We start from the raw sequence: 23,708 nt of genomic DNA on the forward strand, positions 1-23,708 counted from the left end.
CACTTAAAGTGTAAATATGGGACATGATTATAATGCAGAGGTATTAATTTCTCCCTTAGAAAAAGGATTTTTTAACATAATCAGAAAAAACATTTGGTGCAGCAGAGCTGCATCCTTGGGGCTCAAGACATGGATTGTGTTCCTGTTTGCAGTCAGATCCCTTCCCTGCCTCTCCCCTGCTCTTTTCCTCCTCTAGATAAGTCTGCTATTTCAGGGAACAACATTTCTCAGGTTTCATGCCCTCTGGTTTGATGTAGCTTCCATTTAACCAACGGAAACTCCTGGAAGATTGGAGTTGGGAGAAAGGGAGAAGCCATGGTGTTTTCCTCCCTTGGTGTCTACCTTGGGCTGTCTCTGGTTATGGCTTTTTCTCCTCTTTGGTATAGGCTTCTTCCAGGTGATGCCAAGTCCTGGGCTCCATGAACCCTTTCTGCCCTCTCAGCTTTAGCAGCTTCCAGCTGTTGCTATTCCGTTTGGCTTATCTACTCTTTCATCACTTACATATTGGATTCCTTCTATTAAGTTCCCTCCAAAATACTCAAATTGGTTTCTGCTTTTCACACTAGACTCTGGCAATACAACTGGTTGTAATTTAGGATCATGCTGGGAAATGCACCCCACCTCAAGGGAACATACTAAGGGAGGCAAAGTAAAGACATTCAAAGACCCACTGCACCATCAGATATTTTGTCACAGTGGCAGCCAGTGAAATGTAGGGCTGCATGAAATGGGGCTCATTTGTGCCAAGAGATTTAGAGAGAATTTTCAGCATGTGTCAAAGAAAAACAAAAGTTGGCTATCTTAATAATCCTGGTTTGATGGCTAATAACTAGTGAATTGTTTATGTATCATGAAGGGAAGCCGTTTCTTTCCTTAGGAATGAGCAAGGGAGCATCAAACAATACCTGTTCTCAGGGATGCCTGGGTGGCTCATCAGGTTGAGAATCTGCCTTTGGCACAGGGCATGATCCCGGAGTCTGGGGATCAAATCCCACATGGGGCTTCCTGCATGGAGCCTGCTTCTCCCTCTTCCTGTGTCTCTGCCTTCTCTCTGTGTCTCTCATGAATAAATAAATCTTAAAAAAAAACCCCACACAATATTTGTTCTCTTAAGGAGAAACATTCTGGGGACATCCAAATTTAATGAAACCCAAATAAAGCCTTGATATAGGAGTACATCTCCCATGGCTGTACTAAACATGACTGGGTAACAGGGTGTATTTAATTTTTTAAAAACCACTCTGGGATAATTACTAGCTGCTTTTTAAATTTTAAAATTCTCAACTCTGTATTTATTAAGTCAGGACCATAATTTGTGAAATCAAAGAATTACCAGTTGCTATAGTTTTGTCATCAATTGGAAATCCTTATGATAGAGCCAAGAATAGAACAGTAACCAACCGTGTCCAATAAAGAATGAAGGCAAATAAGTACTTAGTAGGTTCTGAGTATATAGTAGAGAAAATCTTGAATGAATGCATGCACTGAAATCATCAGTGAACAGGAACAAGCAATTCATTCTGTTTGGACTTAATAGTATCTTCAAAGCAATGATGAGTCATTGTGGAGACAAGAGCAGGATGGGATTTCAGGAAAACCCATAAGGTAGAATGGAAAGAGTGTGAGCAGTGGCCAGGTGAGGCTGGAGTAGGGAGTGTGGTAAGGCAAGGCTGGCTTTGTAGGTCAAGCAGTTTTGACTTCCTTTTGTGAATAGGAGGGCATGGAAGGCTTTGATTTGAGGAATGGTGTGATCAGATCCGTGCTTTGCAAGTTCCTTGCATGTACAAGTTCGATAAATATTCGTGAAATTAAATTTCTGAAATATGATCATTAAACAGCAGCTAATATTTCTTCTGAATATAATTCCTCTTCAGGTTCGGAGGATTTTCTTGCCAGGTGTGGTTAACACCTATTGTTGGTTTCCTAGCAACCATACATCCTTTCAGTGGAGAAAACAGAAGGGTCAATTGAATATCTGTTTATTTTATTTATTTATTTATTTACTTATTTATATAATATCTTTGTTTAGAATCACTCAAAGGACAGTGTATCTTCAAGGAGACATTTGCCTCATTTGTTCCCTCAACTTCCAGAGAATACAAGTTGCTCAGAAGGGATGGCTGAGGTCTGAATGGGGTGGGGTTGTGCTTCTGCAGGAGGGTTGGGGAGTACAGGATGAGGGAAGCCGTGCAGCCCTCTCCTACCATGCAATGCTTGAATCGGAATAAGGTTTTCAGAAAACACTTAGGAATTAGCAGAAAGGAATTTGCAGAGAGAAGCTCAGATGATCTGGGAGGTATGAGGCTGTCAGATGGGCTCCAAGGGTGAGATTTGGGTGAGAAAAGACAAAGATTAGAGTGAAGGGTAGAGATATCACCAACACACTGAGCATCTTTTTAGTAATCCTTAGAACAGTCCTGAAGGTGGTTGTTAGCATGTCCAGATTGATAGATGAGCAAACAGAGACCCATAGAGGCTAAGTGGCTTGACCAAACCAGCCAGATCAGGGCCTCATCATTCCAAGGACAAGGGGCACAAGCAAAGAACTCATCCACCAACCATGGTTACCTGTGGTCGTCTTGCACTAAGTCCATTCTCTGATAGTCCTTGACTTCTCCTTGGCATCTGCCCCTTTCCCACTTCCTCTCAAAAACTTGCCCTCCTTCACCTCCTACCGCTCTAGCTCCTTCCCCTAGGCATCCTTGACAGGCATCTCTTCCTCTGGCCATGCCTTCCTTCCTCTAAGAGGTGGTATATTCGGAGCTCCATGCCCAGCCTCTTCTCTTCTCACACTACAAACCCTCTGCAGTGATTTGTCTGCTGTCTTGACATCAACCTCCACTCACACTGAATTGACCTGTAAATGTAGGTTTCTTCAAACAGTTCAGCTGCTGCCACTCACGTACTTCCCGGTATGCATGTTGGATATTCCACAATCACTTCAAATACCAAAGCAGAACCCATAATTCCTACCCTGAAGTTCCCATCTGATTCCACATTCTGTTATGAGTTCCTCATCAGGGGATAATTGGTTTCAGAGACAGGGCCACTGTGTCTCTAAGGTTCCTTTTAGGTCTCAACAATCCAGGTCTATAATCATGGAATGAACACTATATCACAACCTGAACTTAGTGCCAACATGCCTTCTCCAAGAGGGAAAGTAGATCTCAGTCTATAACCTGAGAAGAGGAGGAGATGACGAAGAGGAGGGAGGGAAAGGAGATGCTGCTGGTAGAACTGCCTGGAATGAAGTTGGTTGCCTAGCAACAGTGCTCTCTCCTCACCTCCCCCTAGATATCAACTTGTGGTATTCCATTCTTCTCTTCTTTCCAGGGTTGCTCTCAATATTTCTTTTCTTTTTTTTTTTTAAGATTTTATTTATTTATTCTTATTTTAAGATTTTATTTCATGAGAGACACACACACAGAGAGAGAGAGAGAGAGAGAGAGAGAGAGGCAGAGACACAGGCACAGGGAGAAGCAGGCTCCCTGATGTGGGACTTGATCCAGGGACTCCTGGATCATGCCCTGGGCCGAAGGCAGATGCTCAGCTGCTGAGCCATCCAGGTGTCCCTCAATATTTCTTTCTTTCTTTCTTTCTTTCTTTCTTTCTTTCTTTCTTTCTTTCTTTCTTCTTAGATTTTATTCAGTTATTCATGAGAGACACAGGGAGACACACACACACACACACACACACACACACACACACACAGAGGCAGAGGGAGAAGCAGGCTCCATGCAGGGAGCCACATGGGACTCCATCCCCGGTCTCCAGGATCACGCCCTGGGCGGAAGGCAGCGCTAAACCGCTGAGCCACCGGGGCTGCCCTCTTTATTTATTTCAAACAGATCTTACCTATATAAAATTGGAAGAGAGGGAATGTATATATCATATTCTTAATGCTTACATAACTGAATACGGAACTTGCAGATCATAGAGAAATGCATAATTCTTCAAATGAAAATGTCTTCTTTTGACCATTATTTATTGAACAAATACTTATTGAATGTGTCTGCAATATGCCTGACACTCTGCAAAGTACTGACTTGAAAAATCATCCACAGGAAGGTTTGAAAACTGAAACGAGTCCCTGTGTCCAAGAAGCACTAAGAATTGGCGGGAAGATCACACGTTAAAGTTCTAACTTTAAGAACATATGTGGGTTGCTGGACATAATATCAATATATCAAAAATCCAATTGCATTATTATATGCCAGTAATAAACATCTAAAAAATACCATTTAGGAATGCCTGGGTGGTTCAGTGGTTGAGCATCTGACTTTGGCTCACGGTGTGATCCTGAATCTTTAAAAGATTTTTAAAAAAGACAATGACCAATATATGCAGAGATGCTCAACCTCACCAGTAATCAGAGAAATGTAAATTAAAACCACAGTGAGATGACACTTCACATTTGCTAAATTGGAAAAAAAAAAAAAAGCAGGCTGATAATTACAAAGGTTAGGGACATTATGGAGCTCTGGGAACGAGTGTGAATTGGTACAACTAGGGTGCTTGGTTGGCTCAGTTGTCAGCCTTGATATCACATGTGACTCTTGATATCATGGTCATGAGTTTTAGCCCACATTGCACACAGAGATTGCTTAAATCAATAAATAAATTTTATAAATAAATAAATTGGGACACCTAGGTGGCTCAGAGGTTGAGTGTCTGCCTTTGGCTCAGGGTGTGATCCTGGGGTCCCGGGATTGAGTCCCACATCGGGCTCCCTGCAGGGAGCCTGCTTCTCCCTCTGCCTGTGTCTCTGCCTCTCTCTCTCTCTCTCTCTCTCTCTCTCTGTGTGTCTCTCATGAGTAAATAAATAAAATCTTAAAAATTTTTTATAAATAAACAAATAAATTGATATAACCACTAAAGCAACTGAGTTATCACTAGCAAAATTAAAGATGTGTAGGAGTGCCTGGGTGGTTCAGTTGGTTAAGCATACAACTCTTGGTCTCAGCTCAGGTCTTGATCTGATGGTCATAATTTCAAACTCCATATTGGGCTCCATGCTGGGTGTGGAGCTTACTTAAAAAAAAATTAAAGTGTATATACCCTCAAGTCAAGTAATTTATTTCCTAGGATTTTTTTCTATATATGCACAAGGTAATAGAGGCAAGATTATTTTAACAGCATGGCGTATAATAGCAAAATATTGGAAACCACTGAAATGGTCATCAACAGGAGAATTTTTAAAATTGTGATATATTTATACAAAGGAGTGCTATTTAGCCACTAAGATAAAGGAATCAGAGCTACATTCGTCAACATGGATAAGTTCCCCAAATATAATATTGGGTAAAAAAAAACAAGTTGCAGAACAATGCATATACATGCTATCATCCATAGAAAATCTTAAAACGCAGATAGAAATGATTTAAAAAATGTGTCTCGGTGGTAACTTCTAGAGTAAGATAAGTGTGGGATCTGGGAGGGCTAAAACGGGCTTCATTTGAGACTATGCTGCTTTATTTCTTAAGCTAAGAGACTGGATATACAGTGTTGCCTGTATTTTCCTCTAAATTTTTGTATGTCTTAAGTAGGTAATAGTTTTTTTTTTTTTTATCTATGTACCTGGATTATACTTGGTATAAGTAGATTTCAGCCCCAAAGCCAAATCAAAGTCCCTTTCCCCTTTTCTGTTTACTTGTCTCAGAAATGACATACCCCCTAGGGCCTGCTTTGCCTCTTAGGCCCTATGAGAGCTTGTACACTCGTTGTTAGAAGCACCTGTCCTCGGGATCCCTGGGTGGCTCAGTGGTTGAGCACCTGTCTTTGGCTCAGGGTGTGATCCCGGGGTCCTGGGATCGAGTCCCATGTCAGGCTCCCCACAGGGATCCTGCTTCTCCTTCTGCTTGTGTCTCTGCCCCTCTCTCTCTCAATGTGTCTTTCATGAATAAATAAAGAAAATCTTTAAAAATAATAATAACAAAATAAAATCTTAAAAATAAAATAAAATATGCTCTAATAGATATGGATATAACTAGAGCCTGAAATCTAATACATGTAGAAGGAAACCAGACAACATACACGTAATGAGCATATGCTATGTGCCAGGCACTGTTCCAGACATTTGGGAGCTATATCAGTGAACTGAACAGAACTTCTGCTCCTGCATGGTCCTTTCTCCCTGCCCTCGGCCCCTTGCTCTCAGGAGGCCACAGTGAGTTCTTCCTCTGTCATGCAGTCACATTCCGCTTGCTCTGCAACTTGACCTTATTAAAACATCTCCTCAGCAAAAGCAAGGTTCTTCCTGTAAGGAATTCTTATACCACCACTAAGAGGTCAAAATTGTCTTTATCTTGTTACCTAGAAAATTAATTTTATAATAGTTTTATCTTGTGGAGGTGATGAAAATGTTCTGGAATTAGATAATGGTGATAGTCACATAACCTTGTGAATATACTAAACCGTACTGAATTGTACAATAATAAGAGGGTCAATTTTATGGCATGTGAATTACACCACAATTGAAAAAAAAAGATTCAGCAATTGGCCGAGCAGCTATCATGCAATAAGTGCTCAATAAATGATAGGTGCTATCTATCATCTATCCATCTGTCATCTCTTCCTATCTTTTATCCTTAAAAACAAGAAAGACCTTTGGGAGATTGTACACTTTTCTAGAATCTCCCATTCACCATTATGAAAATGTGTAGGGACCGTAGAGCTAATAATATTCTGTGGCTCTCATATGAACCATTCTGATTTTGGTTTGGATGCCGTGTATTGGGAAGCAGAGGAGGTCTGTTTCTTTTCCATTAAGCCTCTGAGTGGTTGATGGCCACCCTCTAGATTATTTGTGCAGCTTAATGAGAGGACAGCTTCAGTTTATATTGTCAACCTTTCCTTATATAAAAGGTTAAAGCTAAGGTTAAACTTTAGAGCTCCTGTAGTTAAATGTGCTATTTGTGATTCCGATACAGAGGTATATTAAAAAGATCTGCTACCAGACATTTCATTAGGTGCCTTTGTAGCTTCCCCCACTGGGTGCACATATATATGGTGCATCTTTTAAAGATTAATGAAAAGAAAGCTTTAAAAAGGGGGCACCTGGGTAGTTCAGTCAGTTAAGCATCCAACTCTTGGTTCAGCCCATGAGATCAAACCCTGAGTAGGGCTCCATGCTCACCATGGGGTGTGCTGGAGATTCTCTTTCTCTTCCCTTCTGCCCCTCTCCCCACCCTTGCACATTTTTTCTCTAAAATACATACAATCTTTAAAAAAAAAGTTACCAAAACACTAAAAAAAGAACCAGATTGAAGTATAAGAGACACATTGCACTTAAAATGCTCACTTAGGGATCCCTGGGTGGCGCAGCGGTTTGGCGCCTGCCTTTGGCCCAGGGCGCGGTCCTTGCGACCTTGGATCCAATCCCACGTCGGGCTCCCGGTGCATGGAGCCTGCTTCTCCCTCTGCCTGTGTCTCTGCCTCTCCCTCCCTCTCTCTCTCTCTCTCTGTGACTATCATAAATTAAAAATAAAATAAAATAAAATGCTCACTTACTTTTTACCTGGAATGGTAATCTGAAATACAAATAAGTTAATGGCTGATGAATATTTTTTAAATTGTAAGAATTATAAAGTTACTTTCTCTCTTTGCAAGATAACCAAGAGGGAACAAAAGCTAAATTATAAGCCTATGTAATTTACATTTCTCCAGGTTTGCCACTTGGTGAGTAGCAATAAAAAAACTTGAAAATAGTGAGAGAACTCAAGAACACAAGAAGATATTTGATATGACACTATTTATAGAAAACAAGCCACCATTAGAAGTATAAAAGTATTATATAAAATAGCCAACTGGTAAACCCACTCTACAAATCACCTTTGACTATAGACTTCAAAGTCATAAAAAAGTGAGCCTTTCTGTTTACCCTGAAGTTTGATACATAAGATGTTAGAAGGAAGACAACTTGGGGGGCTGGGTTTTTTTTTTTTTAATTTATTTACGATAGTCATACAGAGAGAGAGAGAGAGAGAGAGAGAGAGAGGCAGAGACACAGGCAGAGGGAGAAGCAGGCTCCATGCACCGGGAGCCCGATGTGGGACTCGATGTGGGACTCGATGTGGGACTCGATCCCGGGTCTCCAGGATCGCACCCTGACCCAAAGGCAGGCGCCAAACCGCTGCGCCACCCAGGGATCCCTGTTTGTTTTTTTATACTATTGCCCTATCTACCTTCTTAAAGAACAGAGAAATTGTTTATTTCATTTGGCAACAATAACAGTTTCTCTCTTCCAAAGAACTCAAAGTATTTGTACAAATATTCGCTGATAGCCCTGTGGAGATGGAGGAAAGGGGAGAGGGTGGGGAAGAGGGAGAGTAGGGAAAGGGCAAGGTGGAGAGGGAGGATGAAAAAGAGTGAAGGAGGACGAGCCTGCAGGCACAGGTGGTAAAAATGAGAAAGTAGTTTTCCTATTTTTCTCAATAATTCCCAGGATGTCCACACCTGTGTCGGCTCACCACTAAATCAGCTGCGAATTACCCTGTTCTCAACTGAATACTTGACACACAATGAGAGCACTGTGCTCTATTGAGTTGTTCTTGCAGGGTTGCGTCTGTCTCAGCCGAAAACGCGTGTAAATATTTGCACAAGCCGGCCTGTTATCTCAGGGAGTCCAGGAGTGTTTCAAAGTAGCTCCAATTTAGTTTAATGAGTAATTATTGAACCATCGCCTAAGTTCTGGGCCTTCTAGGGATTTGACGGTGGATATATTCAGGCAGGGCTTCTCACGTTGTGCTCCTAGTGCTGGTAATATTTGCAACACATGGGAATTTTTAAGAAATCCAAATTGCAGTGCCCCAACCCATCTCTACACAAGCAGAAACTGGGGGATTCTGGTCCCGTGTCTGCATTTTAGTAAGTCTTGGGGTGAATGTAAGCACTACAGCATAAGAACCATTACTGTTGGGGATCCCTGGGTCGCTCGGTGGTTTAGCGCCTGCCTTTGGCCCAGGGCGCGATCCTGGAGTCCCAGGATCGAGTCCTGCATTGTGCTCCCTGCATGGAGCCTGCTTCTCCCTCCTCCTGTGTCTCTGCCTCTCTCTCTCTCTCTCTCTCTCTCTCTCTCTCTCTCTCTCTCTCATAAATAAATAAATAAATCTTAAAAAAAAAAAAAAAAAACCATTACTGTTGGGACACCTGGGTGGCTCAGGGGTTGAGCATCTGCCTACAGCTGAGGCCCTGATCCAGGGTCCCAGGATCAAGCCCTGCATCGGGCTCCCCACTGGAAGCCTGCTTCTCCCTCTGCCTGAGTCTCTGCCTCTCTCTGTGTGTCTCTCATGAGTAAATAAATAAAATCTTAAAAAAAAAAAAGTTACCATTGTGTTAGTGACTTTCCATACAATAAAGCTTAGTAACTGTCAGATGAATAGATGGATGACAAAAAGCAAAAAACCCCAACATTTGGGACAGGCGCCTGTGCCCCGTACCCCCCCCGGGTGTGGCTGTTGATTTCTTTTTCTGTAGTTCATTTGTTTGTTGATGATTGTTCACTTCCGGTTGTGGGAAGAGCAAAACAACAACAAAATAAAGAAATGAATAGGATCAGACAAAACCAGGAGCATTTGAGAACTGGTGCTGTCCCGACAGCAAGTCAGGTTTTGCTGGATTCTTTGGGATAAGAGTGGGCAGCGGTTGGTTTGTTGTTTATTTATTTAAAGGTTTTATTTATCTATTCATGAGAGACACAGAGAGAGAGAGGCAGAGACACAGGCAGAGGGAGAAGCAGGCTCCATGCATTGCCGACGCGGGACTCGACCCCGGGACCCCAGGATCACGGCCTGGGCCCGAGGCGGCCTAAACCGCGGGGCCAGCGGGCCGCCGGGGCTGCTGCATAGGAGCGGGACGGCGCCCAGGGTGTCAGCTCTCTCCGCCTTGCTGTGCGGGCAGGCAGGCTTCTCTCTTGTCCCTCTTTCTGGAACACGCAGGCAGAGCTTAGCTCAGCTGTTTTGAAGTCAGAACTTGCCGGGGGACACCAAACTTCCTCCCAAACTTTTTTTTTTTTTTTTTTAACTAAAGGGAACACTTTCCTGTCTTCTGAGCTGCCGCTGGCCACGGGCCTGGCTCGCTGCAGCCCCTTCTTCCCGCCATCCGACTGGGCTGCAGGGGCTTCCTTTGGCATCCAAAACCCTCAGACGTCTTTCTGGTCTCGAGTGAAATAAACTCGTTGAGAACTTCTTTGGGTTGAATTTCAAGGGAATCTCAACTGCGGGGAGTCGGGGAAGTCATGCCACCCCTGCCACTGGAGCCACTTACCAGACAAGGACATTTGGGTTTCGTAATGTGACTTTTGTCACAGTGGAGTGCACTTTAGAATTTCACTTCCTGTTTTAATTGTTTGGAAATGAAATCTGCTGAGATTTCACTTCAAAAGAGCAATTCAAACCTCCTCGAGAGACTTTCTCTGCAAACTGGAAAAGCGAATGAGAACAGAATCCTAGTCATAGCGCCTACGGCCAGTTAAATAGGAATTTGAGTTGCCCCTGAATCCTGGGAGTTTGGTGCTGACCGTATTCAGGGTGGTAAACCTCGCTCTGCGTTCTGGGCACGGGGGGGGGGCGGGGGGTGTCAGGAGGGAGACAGAGGTAGGGGAGGTAGGGGACGGAGGGGGGTACGGAGGAGGGGTGGAGGGAGGGGATTGCTAACGAACTCTCCCACAGCAGGGTTTTGCAGGCCTGCAGGGGAGCCCAGGAAGGACAGGGAAAGCCTGCTGGAGACCTGGGGGCTGAGGTGTGGAGGGAGCCTGGTGTTTGAAAGGCTGTGGGGAGTGAGGCTGTGGGGCCTTGTGACAAGTTAAAGAAACATGGACTTCATTGCACAGGCCAGAGGGAGGTGTGGAAGATGTTTCCTCAGGGAGGAGGGGCTGAGCCTGTCCAGTTTGACAAAGATCGCTCTGTGGGAAAGAAGGAAGCAGCTGGGAGGCCGCTGGGATAGTCCAGAAAGCACTGGCCTCCAGGTCCTGGGCTCTTCCCCCTGCCCCAGAGCTCCTTGGCAAAGCCTAGTTCACAGGCAACTGCAGGACTGGACACTCAGCCAGAAACAGAATATGACATGCCAGAAAGTTCTTCTTTCTGGTATTAGATATTGTCTTAAAATTCATGCAAATGTTTGCATTTTGCTCCATAAAATTGGTGCTCCAGGAAGCTGGGCCATATTCATGCCCCGTAGCCTAGGGTGCATCCTCTGCATCCTCCAGGGCCAGCCATTCTCCAAGTTGGGAAGTGGCCTGCACCCTGCAAGCCTCGCTGTTTTTTTTTTTTTTTTTTTAAGATTTATTTATTCATTCAGAGAGAACGAGAGAGAGGCAGAGACATAGGCAGAAGTAGAAGCAGGCTCCATGCAGGAAGCCCGACGTGGGACTCAATCCCGGGTCTCCAGGATCACACCCCAGCTGCAGGCGGTGCTAAACCGCTGCGCCACCGGGGCTGCCCAAGCCTCGCTGTTGACATCCCTTTGCACACTACTCCAGCAGGGGTGCTCATTGTGTGGAGCAGCGGGCACATTTGCACAAATAATACGTTTCTGTGTCATGGAGACAATGGCTTCACTTGTCTTGGGCGAAAGGATTTCCTGAATTGGATTTCATTAAATTAGTTCTATTCATTCACTTCTAATACTTTTCCTCCCCTTCCGCAGAAACTCAGTTAATTGGCTTTAGTGAGCCATAGATAGCTAATTGGCGGGCGGGGAGGTCCTGGGGTTGACTCTCTAATGGGAGGTCTGTAGCTTTAGCTTCATCGCAGAGGATTTTGTATCCTGGGTCTGACTTTTCTAAGATTGATAGTAATAAGTTAACATTAACTGGTCCCTCACTGGGTGCCAGACGCTCCCCTGGGGTACATTATTTCATTTCTTCTTTACAACAGGCCTGAGCTGGATGCTGTTATGATTCCCCTTTTACAGATGAGAAGACTGGGATTTGGAGATTTTTCAAGTTTCTCAGTCCCACAGCCAAGAAGCTAGAGAGCCAGGATATGATGGCAGGTGGTCAAAATCCAAAATGTGAGTTTTCAGTGTGTTCACTGTAGGAATGAAATTAAAGCTTTGCTGCACGACTGGATCAGTAACACTTAAGATCCTCTGCGACTCTGGTATCCTCTGATTTTGTGAACTTTTTATTTTTATTTATTTATTTATTTATTTATTTATTTATTTATTTATTTTGATTTTGTGAACTTTTTAATGTTTTTCTTTAAAGATTTTGTTTATTTATTCATGAGAGACACAAAGAGAGAGAGAGAGGCAGAGACATAGAAAAGAGGGAGGAGCAGGCTCCATGCAGGAAGCCCAATGTGGGGACTTGATCCCGGATCCAGGGATCACTTCCTGAGCCAAAGGCAGATGCTTAACCACTGAGCCACCCAGGTGCCCCCTAATGTTCTGAATTTTTAAGAAATTTTTATTTAAGTCTACCCTCAACATGAGGATCAAACTCCTGACCCCGAGATCAAGAGCCCCATGCTCCTCCAACTGAGCCTGCCAGGTGCCCCTGATTTTGTGAACTTTTAAAAGAACAGACTGGGCAGCCCTGGTGGTGCGGTGGTTTAGTGCCGCCTGCAGCCCGGGCTGTGATCCTGGAGACCCGGGATCGAGTCCCACGTCAGGCTCCCTGCATGGAGCCTGTTTCTCCCTCTGCCTGTGTCTCTGCCTCTCTCTCTGAATAAATATATTTTAAAAAAAGAGAGAGAGCAGACTGATTCTGAGGAGAAAGGGCGGGCAGGCTGCTGTGAAATCTCACTTTTTCTCTAAGCGATCACCTTGAGACAAAAGTGTACCCAGTAAGACTTTTCCACTGGAATTGTGTTTTTCTCATTTTTATTGACATATGGGTAGAAATTTCAGAGTATTTTTTAAAAATATTTTATTTATTTATTCATGAGAGAGAGAGAGAGAGAGGCAGAGACATAGGCGGAGGGAGAAGCAGGCTCCATGCAGGGAGCCCGACGTGGGACTCGATCCCGGGACTCCAAGATCGTGCCCTGGGCCAAAGGCAGGTGCTAAACCGCTGGGCCACCCAGGGATCCCCAATTTCAGAGTATTTTAAAGAAAACCTGATTTTCTTTTTAGTTTTAAAACAAAAATGAAGACATTGTCACTGCCTTCGTCTACTGGGGCTGCCATAATAGAACATCATAGACTGGGTGAAATTTATTTTCTTCCAGTTTTGGAGGCTAGCAGTCCAGATCAGAGTTCCAGCAGGGTTAGGTTTCTGGTGACAGCTCTCTCCCTTGTTTGCAGTTGGCTGATTTGTCCTCATGTGGCCTTTTGTCTGAGGGAGAGGGAATGGGGGGAAGGAGAGGGACAGCTCTTCCGCTGACAAAGCCACCAGTCCTAGTGGATTAGGACTTCATCCTTATGCCCTCATTTAATGTTAATTACCTCTCAAAGACCTTATTTCCAAATATGGCCACTTTGGGGATTGGGGCTTCAACATATCCATAGTGTGCTCTAACATTGCCTTGACATTGGGTTACCCTTACCCTGGGGCAGGAGCCCCAGTGACTCTGTCTGGTCCAGCCTTGTGCACATAGAGGAGCTGGCTCTTCCATGGTGCGCATGTCACTGGCCTCACCATCCTCCAGGCATCTGGAACACTTAGGGCTGGTGCCCATGAGTAAGTCCCCATCCAGCACTACCTTGCTGTGTTTTGTTGTGTTGTTATTATGTTTGCAAAGCTGTCCCTCTCTTCCTAGGTTTAAAAATGCAATAGATATTTCTCATAATGAGCTGTGTCATTTTTTTTCTAGTGCATTTTAGTGGAAATCACTCTTATATATGCTATTCTGAGGAAATGCTACTTCCTTTATTATAAACCTTACAGAAGAGCAATAATATAGCTGATCACATTTCCAGAGCACTTCATAGTTTTCAAACTGATCCCATTTATTTAATTTCCTCATTTGGTCCCTGGGGAAGAAGCAAGACAAGTATTATTATTCCCATTTCACAGATGAGGAAATCAAAACTCAGAATGCATTGACTTGTACAGGTGAGCTGGGAAATTCTTCTATCTGCAAAGTTTTCTTCCCACCATGTCTCACCAGCTGCCCTGCCCTCTGTAAACTTAAGCCCCAGTTTCTCCATGCCACCCACTGATTCTCATCTGCTGGGTCATGAACCGGAAAGCATTGGTCCCGAGACTTAGGTTCTGGATTGTGGGGACCCCAGTCGATTCAAGAGCAAAGTTCATGAAGATTCAGGGGAAGGTTTGTTCCTGGTGTTCAGGATGCCCCTGGGTGTCTTCAGCTTTAGGGTCACCCTGCCACTGAGACACAGTGCTGCTGAGCTCACGGAGCACCCTGGGCTTGTTTTGACTGAAGTCGATGTCATCTCTGAGCTGTGGCTCCTGTGGTTTTGGGGATGCAGAGCTTCGAAGATGACTAGAAATACTCCGTCCCCATCCCATCAAAACAACCCAGTCCAAGGAAAACAGCAAAAGCTAATTGAAACTAAGACAACAGCACAAATATTTCTGGGGGCGGAAATTGAAACACTAGCAAAAACAAAGAATGCATTTCAGATTGGTGTTAATTAAACAAAAACAAACATTGTGGTATCTAATGGAAATATATTTTTCTTAACCATCAGATCTGATACGTTCAAATGATTGTTACAACTGGAAGGATAAAGTCGTATAAATGATTTACTCAAAATAGTAACTAATTTCAGCCATTTGCTTTCATAGTGATTGTCTAGGGTTGCCCAATGTCATAGGAAGGGCACAGGGAGGGGGCTCAGGACAAATGCCATAGTAGTCGTGTAACGTTGAGCAGGTCGCCTAACCCTGCCCTAAGTGCCTGCCCTTTAGTTTCTTCAGCTGAGAAGAAGAGAGAAGAGAAAAGAAGGGGTTGGGGAGAGAGACAGCTAGGCAGACGAGTTATCATCCAGAGGGGCTGAACTGTATGATCTCTAGCATACTGGCTCTACCTATGGGCTGGAACTAGGCTGCTCAGGTTCAAATCCCAGCTTCATTACTTACTGGCTGCGTGACCTTGACAAATTCCTTACTTAGCTCTCTGGACCTCCTTGCCCTTACCTGTAAAATCTCCACCTCTTTGTGTTAAGAGCACTAAATTAGTAAATGTATGTAAGTACTTCAAATAGTGCCTAGCACATAGGAAATACCTCACAAGTATTAGGTGTTACTATTATATTTATATTTATTATAAACATTACAGAATAGTGATAACATAATTGATCACATTTCCAGAGCACTTTATAGTTTTCTATATATAATATTTAATATATATAATATAGAAATATATATATAATACTAATCAGATGATCTTTTATTATTATCAGATGATCTTTCCTTGGGGGAAATATAACATGCCCTGGAGGAGAGAAGGAATAAAGGGGATTTCTCTAAGGATTCTGGGCTTAGACTAGGGAATCAATAGAAGAAAGAAAAGGAACTAATATTTAAAGACTTATATATTCCCATTGACTAGATAAGAGATGATACAAATGACTCAAAAAATATTTTCTCTAGGAGTAAATAATCCTGTGAAATAAGTTTTTTTTTTTAATTCCTAATTTTTTCAGGAGTGTGAAGACCAGAGAGGTTAAGTAACTTGCTTGAGATCACACAGCTAGCAGTGGCTGAGCTGGGACCCGGGCCCAGGTCTCCGCAGCTCCCAGGCCTGACTCTTCCTGGATTTGGAAATCCGTAATGCTTCCCAGAAGGTGCTGGCTGGGAAGGGGAGACGAATGTGTCCTGCCAGAATGAGATGGAACTCGTGCTCGGTGATAGCAGCTGAGCAGGGCCAGGAGTGTAGCAGTCCCACCAAGCGCTGCCTGGGGCCCCTTCATCACCAGCCACTGGCCTCCTCTGCTGCCCAGCTGCTGCTGTCACCGAGACTTCCCCACTCAGCCCTGTCTCTTTTCTGCTAACAGGACCAATGCCTGGTCTGGTCTGGGCGGGCGTGATATGTGGCTGTTTTGCATGCAAAATTAGCAGAGCCATAGCTGACTCTCAGCTGGTAGAAGGCAGGTGTTGCCTATGTTTGTATTTGGCTTCCAACCAGGAACGCAAGCCCAGGGCGCCTCCCTCAGGCTGGAGTCCTGCCCCTCTGCTCCCTGGACCGCCTGCCTAAGGAGGACCCCAAGGCCCAGTTGGCCTGGACACCCATTTAAAGGCAACTCTCTTGCTCATCAGGGTGTTCGCTGTCAGGGCTGCAGAGGTGAGTAAAGTAGGGACAGCCCTTGGGGAGTTGACAGGTAACTGGGGAGAAGGTAGTCCGTAGGTGGAGGTGCTCCCAGAGGGGCCAGACTGGTGGTAGGGGGAGGGGGCTGCTCAGTGTGTGGGGGGACTGGGAAAGCTCACAGTGAAGGCGATTTTTGAGCTGGGGAGGAGTCCAAGGGGTTCAAGGAAGGGGGAAATGGAGACAACCAGATACAGGCCCAGAGTCAGGAGAGAGTGTGGGACTTCCAGTGGGCAGGTGGCATCAGTGGGCACCTGGGGAAAACCGAGGCTTGGCTCGGTGGTGGTGGTGGTGGGGGGGGGAGCCTGCAGATCGCTGGGGCGGGGAGCCAGGGAGACTTTAATGAGGGGAGCCATGTGGCTACGCTGGCTCTGGAGTTAGGTTCAGGTGCTATGGAAGAGGCGCAGTCAGGAGGCTGGCTCCCCAGCTCATCTCTGGGGGGTACATGCCCTCTGCAGCAGGTGACAGTGGGAGAATTAAAGAGAAGTTATTGAGGCAAGTATGAAAACTCAAGCCAAGAATCACGCCCTGGTTTCTAGCTGAGGGACTGCGTAGGTGGTGACCATTGAACAAAAGCCAGATGAGGACAGCTTTGGCTCACACCCCAGCAGGGTCATGGGGACAAAAGTCTGCCCTCTTCTGAAAAGCACCCATGAGGGAAGCCCCCTCCCAGAGCCTCATCAGGGAGGGTGCTCACAGGGAGAGGCGGGTACCCCGTGATCACTGATTCCTTCATCCCTTCCATCCTGGAGTGCCTGCTGCAAGTCGCTAGGGAACTAAATGTGAGGGAGGCAGCGGTGGAAGAGCCAGTGCCTGGCCTCCAGAGACAAACTCGCTGTGACGAGGACAAGTAAACCGGAAAGCATGTTAGGGTATGATCCATGCTGTGGTAAATGTGAGATGGGAAAGCGATGGGGTCAGGGAAGACTTCCTGGAGGAGGTGGTATGGGACTTGAGTCCTGAGAGATTTGTAGAAGTTGGCCGAAATATAGAATCTGTGCCTTCCAGCAGAGGAGACGGTGCAAAAGTGTGGAGAGGAAGGAGGGGGACCAGCAAGAGAGTCAGGGCACCTGAATAGGGATCAGGTGGCCCTGGATTTTAAAAATGAAATTTGAAAAAAAAAAAAAAAGTTAGCTAATTGAGGTGTGGATGTGTTCCTTAACTTCATTGTGGTAACCCTTTCACAATGGACACATATATCAATCCACACATTCATGGTACGCGTTAAAAAAGATCATGTTATACAACCTAAATTGATAAAATTTTTGTCAATCATGCCTCAGTAGAGCTGGGGAGAAAATGAACTTTTTAAAAAAAGATTTTGTTTATTCATGAAAGACACACAGAGAGAGAGGCAGAGAGCTAGGCAGAGGGAGAAGTGGGCTCCCTGCGGGGATCCCAACGCAGGATCACGCCCGCCCTGAGCCTCCCAGGCGTCCTGAGAAAATGAACTTGGAGCAATTTCAGAACTAGAGGATGTTCCACAATCATAACAAGAGCTTCATATCAAGTAGCAGTTAGTTCAGTGCTGCCGCTGGTGGGACCACAGGGGATATTTGGGCAGGACTTGCTGATGACAGAAGTTGGTTCAACTGAGTCACACCTGGCCAAGCTGGGGCACCCGCTGTACTTGACTAAGAACACCTGGTTCTGTGTGTGCAAGGTTGGACACCCACCTTCTGAGCCCTCTCTGGAGTGTGTATAGTCTGTTTACCCATTACACTCCAGCTTGTCAATGAGTAAACCGTAACACAGGGCTCAATTCTTGGTGTGGCTTCATGTAAATCATCTTAGAGACCCAAGGGTAAGAAATGCCCAGGTATGTTTTACAGCTCTCCGTGGACCAGGTATGTCCTTCCTGACCACTGCAGGCAACACTTACTCTGGTGTCAGAATGGTCACACCAGCAGAACATCCCCCTTACTTCCTGGCCGCCATATACATGTCACCCGATGAGTTACAAAGCATCCGCTCTTCTGTCTGCACTGGTACCTCCTTTCTCTGGATTGGAGTCAGGGTACCTGGGCTTATCCATGGTTTGCAGCCAAGTCCCTCAGTGAATGTGGGCCAGGAACTTGACTTCTGTTTCTTCATTTTGAAAGTGAGGGGCCGGGCTACAGTGTTCCCTGGGGTCTCATCCACACCCAACTCTTGGCATATTGAGATGCCTGCTAAGTATCTCATTCTTCCTTACAGCCTTCTAAGGGTGTAAATAGGTTATTAATATGAGGTGTCTAATGTCAGCATTCCTTTTTTTTAAATAATAAATTTATTTTTTATTGGTGTTCAATTTGCCAACATACAGAATAACACCCAGTGCTCATCCCATCAAGCATTCCTTTAGCAACATACCACGAAATGGTCTGTTCTCTCCTTCTCTCTCCCTCACTCCTTCTCTCCTTCCCTTTCTCTTAAACTGGGCACAGCTGTGTATTTTAGAAACCATTAATGAAGACTTTTTTTTTTTTTTTAAGATTTTGTTTACTTATTTGAGAAAGAGAGAGAACAAGAGGAGGCGAGGGGAGCAGAGGGAGAGGAAGAAGCAGACTTCCTGCTAAGCAGGGAGCCTGATGCAGGACTCAGTCCCAGGACCCCGGATCATGACCTGAACCGAAGGCAGATGCTTAACCAACTGAGCCACCAGGTGCCCCTGATGCCATTTGTTTTTGTTCTTTAAAAGATTTATTTATTTATTCATGAGAGACACAGAGAAGGAGGCAGAGACACAGGCAGAGGGAAAAGCAGGCTCCTCGCAGGGAGCCTGGTGTGGGACTCGAGCCTGGATCCTGAAATCACAACCTAAGCTGAAGGCAGGAGCTGAACTGCTGAGCCGCCCAGGAGTCCCCCATTTGGTTTTGATAGGGTTTCTTTTCTCCTTGCTAGAGGAGCCAGGAATTTTCACTTGCTTGCTTGTCCTTACCTTCCTGGACAATCCCACCAAATCACTGCATCTTGGTACAGAGAAGGAACAGCATGAGCCGGGAACTGGCTACTGTCCTATGCTTGCATGATGAATAGATCAAAGAGAATTATGGAGGAAACCATTAATTTAAGCCAGAAGAAAGCCGAGCAAGTTGCAGACTACAAAAAATATAAACTGCAAATTAATTGCCCATCTTGGAAGTACCATAGTTTTTCAGATTATTATAAAGTTCCAAAAGAGAACTTAGAAATCAAGTAGGCCTACTGTATCTTTTTTTTTCCTACTGTATCTTTTTACAGATAAGGAAATGTAAGACTAAAAATAAGTTAACTTATCCAAGGTCGTAATACTAGTTGGTCTTATTTGAGGGAGCTGTCAAATGAAATGACAAATTAAAAAGAAGGGCTAATCGTCCAAACCAGAGTATAGAAAACTTTTTCTCAAGGGCCACATGGTAAATATTTTAGGTTTATGGGTCATACACTCTCTGCCATTGTATCAAAAGTACCATAGACATGTAAATGAATGGACATGCTATGTTCCAATAAAACTTTATTTAGAAAAAACAGGCAATGACAGTAGGATGGCTATAACAATAATTTTATTTTATTATTTTTATTTTATCTATTTTTTAAATATTTTATTTATTCATGAGAGACACAGAGAGAGAGAGAGAGGCAGAGACGGAAGCAGGCTCCCCGCAAGGAACCTGATGCGGGACTCGATCCAGGATCCCAGGATCAGGACACAACTCGAAGGCAGACGCTCAACCTGCTGAGCCATCCAGGCATCCCAATAATGTTATTCTTAATTATTTTAAAAAATATTTTATTTTTAAGTGCTCTCCACACCCAATGTGGGGCTCAAACCCACAACCCCAAGGTCAGAGGTCGTATGCTCCACTGACCCCATATAACAATAATTTTTTATTTTTCATTTTTTTTAAAGATTTTATTTATTTATTCATGAGAGACACAGAGAGAGAGAGAGGCGCAGAGACACAGGCAGAGGGAGAAGCAGGTTCCACGCAAGGAACCTGATGTGGGACTCGATCCTGGGTCTCCAGGATCACACCCTGGGCTGCAGGCGGCACTAAACTGCTGCGCCATCGGGGCTGCCCAACAATAATTTTTTAAAAAGGAGCCAGCCAGGTACTCTATGTAACAATTATTAAAAAAAAAAAAAAAAAAAAAGCGGGGCAGCCTGGGTGGCTCAGTGGTTTAGCGCCACCTTCAACCCAGGATATGGTCCTGGAGACCCGGGATCAAGTCCTATGTCAGGCTCCCTGCATGGAGCCCGCTTCTCCTTCTGCCTTGTCTCTGCCTCTCTCTGCGTCTCTCATGAATGAATGAATGAATAAATAAATAAATCTTAAAAAGCATTGGGAAGGATGTTGAAAAATTGGAACCTTCATACATTGCTAGTAGGAACATAAAATGGTATAGCCACTGAGGAAGGCAGTTGGCAGTTCTTCAAAAAGTTAAACAGAATTAGCATATGACTTAGCGGTTTTACTTTTAGATGCATACCCAAAATAATTGAAACAGGAACTTAAACAGGCACTTGTACAAACATGTTCATAGCAGGACTATTCATAACAGGTGAAAGGTAGGACTGACCAAATACCCATCAATGGATCAACAAATTATTATATGTACGTACAATAGAAAATTATTCCAGCCATAAAAAGGAATGAAGTACTGACATTGTGGATGAACTTCTTGCCATGACCCTAAGTCTTTTGCCAGACAAAAGACTGCATATTGTATGGTTTTATTTATATGAAAGATCCAGAATAGATAAATCCAGAGCAATAGAACACAGCTGGATGGTTGCCAGGGCCTGGGAGGTTGGGGGGGGGGGCGGGCAACTGGGGAGAAATTGCTTCATGTGCCCAGGGTTTTACTTTGGAATGCTGGAAATGTTTTGGAACTGGATGGAGACGGTGGTTGCACAACATTGTGAATGTTACAATAAATGCCTCTGAACTGTTCACTTTGAAACAGTTCCCTTGAAAACACTTTAATTTTTTTAAAGATTTTATTTATTTGAGAAAGAGAGATAGAGCAAGCATGAGCAGGGAGGAGGGGCAGAAAGAGAGGAAGAAGCAGATTCCCAGGTGAACAGAGCACCTCCTCAGGGCTAGATCCCAGGACCCTGGGATCATCACCTGAGCCAAAGGCAGAAATGGACTGAGCCACCTAGACCCTGAAAACACTTTAATTTTATAACAATTTCGCCTCAACAAATTATTTTGTTATTTATTTATTAAAAAGTTTTTAAAGATTTTATTTATTAATGAGAGACAGAGAGGCAGAGGCAGAGGGAGAAGCATGCTCCCTGAAAGGAGCCTGATGTGGGATTTGATCCAGATCCCAGCATCATGCCCTGAGCCACCCAGGCATCCCTCGGCTCAACAAATTATTAAAAGCAAACAGGCAACAAGGTGTAACGACCCATAGATGATAATATAGCAAGCACTTCCTGTTATGAAAGAGAATAGAATAATTCAATGAAAAGCATGCTGTCATCATCAGTGATGTTTGTTGTTATTATAATTTATTCTGTCAAAGAATGGAAATAAAGCAATTTTCCGGGGATAATATTTTCAGAGCTGAGAATATTTATGAGTGTAAAGATGCCTCTAAACCTAGTCAGGTGAGTCTTGGATAAATTTCAGACTAAATTTAAATCTATTTTGGTAAGGCAAAATTCAATGTTGAATGGCTATTCCTATTTTTGGAACTCGCTCGACATCCATCCCAATTTTGGGAACTAAAATAAATGTTTGGGACTTTTTGTCAACTTCCTGTTTCTAAGGAAGAAGAACCTAGAAGAGTCTCATGTAAGATGTGTCAGAAGCTTTTGGGAATATCAAAGAATTCCCAGGAAGCAAGGGAATTAGTTCATTGTAAAAGAATCTGAAAGACACTAGATAATTTTATTTAATAAATACACAGGATAACTCTTTCTACAAGCCAATTCAAGGGATTTAACCCATTTGGGGTTCAATGACCTCAGAACCATGTCTAATTCAGACATGGACGCAAATTGTGAAAGATTGTGTCCTGGGGATTGATGAAAAATTCTCATGTGAAACTGGACAACTTGGCCTGATAGTCTCACTGCTATTTTAAATTAATTTTAACAGTTAGGAGATGTGAGAGTAAGAGGCTATCTTCAAAAGGGAAGAAGGTGGGGATCCCTGGGTGGCTCAGTGGTTTAGTGCCTGCCTTTGGCCCAGGGCGTGATCCTGGGGTCCCGGGATCGAGTCCCGCATCAGACTCCTGGTGGGGAGCCTGCTTCTCCCTCTGCCTGTGTCTCTGCCTCTCTCTCTGTCTCTCATGAATAAATAAATAAAATCTTAAAAAAAAAGGCGGGGGGGGGGGAGAAGGTAGACACGAAGGGATGTCTGTGTTTTGACTTTGTGTGCAAGAGCCTCTCTCCCAGTTGACAGAGGTGCCATAGCACCATTTCAATGTAGAACAAGCACCAGTTCTGTGGCTTTTGCTCAAAGAACAGCCATGCTTCAAGTTATGATAGGGCCCCGTTTAGGCTTTAAAAGAGTCACCAACAAATAGGGCTCCTTCCTGAAAGGCAGTCTTTCCTGGCACCCTCCTCCTAACACAGATGCCTTGTAGAAACATCAAACAGTTCTTATTTACATTTTAGCATGAATGAGTTTAAGGCAATGGGTATTTACTTTTAGCCGACTTTCACCATGAAATAACAGGTGCTGTTCCCTGAGTTCTGGTTCTGGGGAGCAGATTGGAACAGAGTATTTCTGGGCAGAAGCCTCCTGAGGGCCCTGAACATTCACTTTATAGGGGTTCCCCACTCTGTCCAAGACTAAGGCTGGCCTAAGAAGTGTCATTGACTTTGAGAGAGTGGTTAAGAAACTCTTAGAATGAGGGGCAGACACCAGAATACTTGAGGACATTTGTTGATCATGAAAGATTCATTTAGTTCCACCTCTTAGGTTCAAACAGTTGTTCACAGCCACGGTGGGAGAAGGGCTGTTGGAGTCTTTTCTGTCTCTTTATGCTTTGCTATATTTTCTATAATGAGCTATATTACTTTACTAATCAGTAAAAAAAAATATTGTCAAATTGTAAAAAACATTTTCAGCCTATAAATTATTTTTACTGGGGGCACCTGGGTGGCTCAGTGGATGAGCATCTGCCTTTGGCTCAGGTTGTGATCCCGGAGCCTGGGATCGAGTCTTTCATTGGGCTCCTTGTGGGGAGCCTGTGTCTCCCTCTGCCTCTATCTCTCCCTCTCTCTTTCTCTCTCTCTCTGTCTCTCATGAATACATAAATAAAATCTTTAAAAAAGCATTATTTTCACTGGTCCACAGGCTCACCCAAACTTTCATTCAATTTATCATTGCCACCCTTCTGAAACTGTCTCTTTAAAAAATTGCAATAGGAAAATTCTGAGAATTATCCTGGCTCTAGCTTTTGGTCAGACTGGTCAATGTTTTCTGTCCACACAGCCATGGAGACCTGTGAGGATTAGATGTTCTGATTTCACTGGGGTATGGACAGATCACGCTTGGTTTGATTGAAAGATAC

This window comes from Nyctereutes procyonoides, unplaced genomic scaffold (assembly GCF_905146905.1).
Source record: "Nyctereutes procyonoides isolate TBG_1078 unplaced genomic scaffold, NYPRO_anot_genome, whole genome shotgun sequence".
Lineage (NCBI taxonomy): Eukaryota > Metazoa > Chordata > Mammalia > Carnivora > Canidae > Nyctereutes > Nyctereutes procyonoides.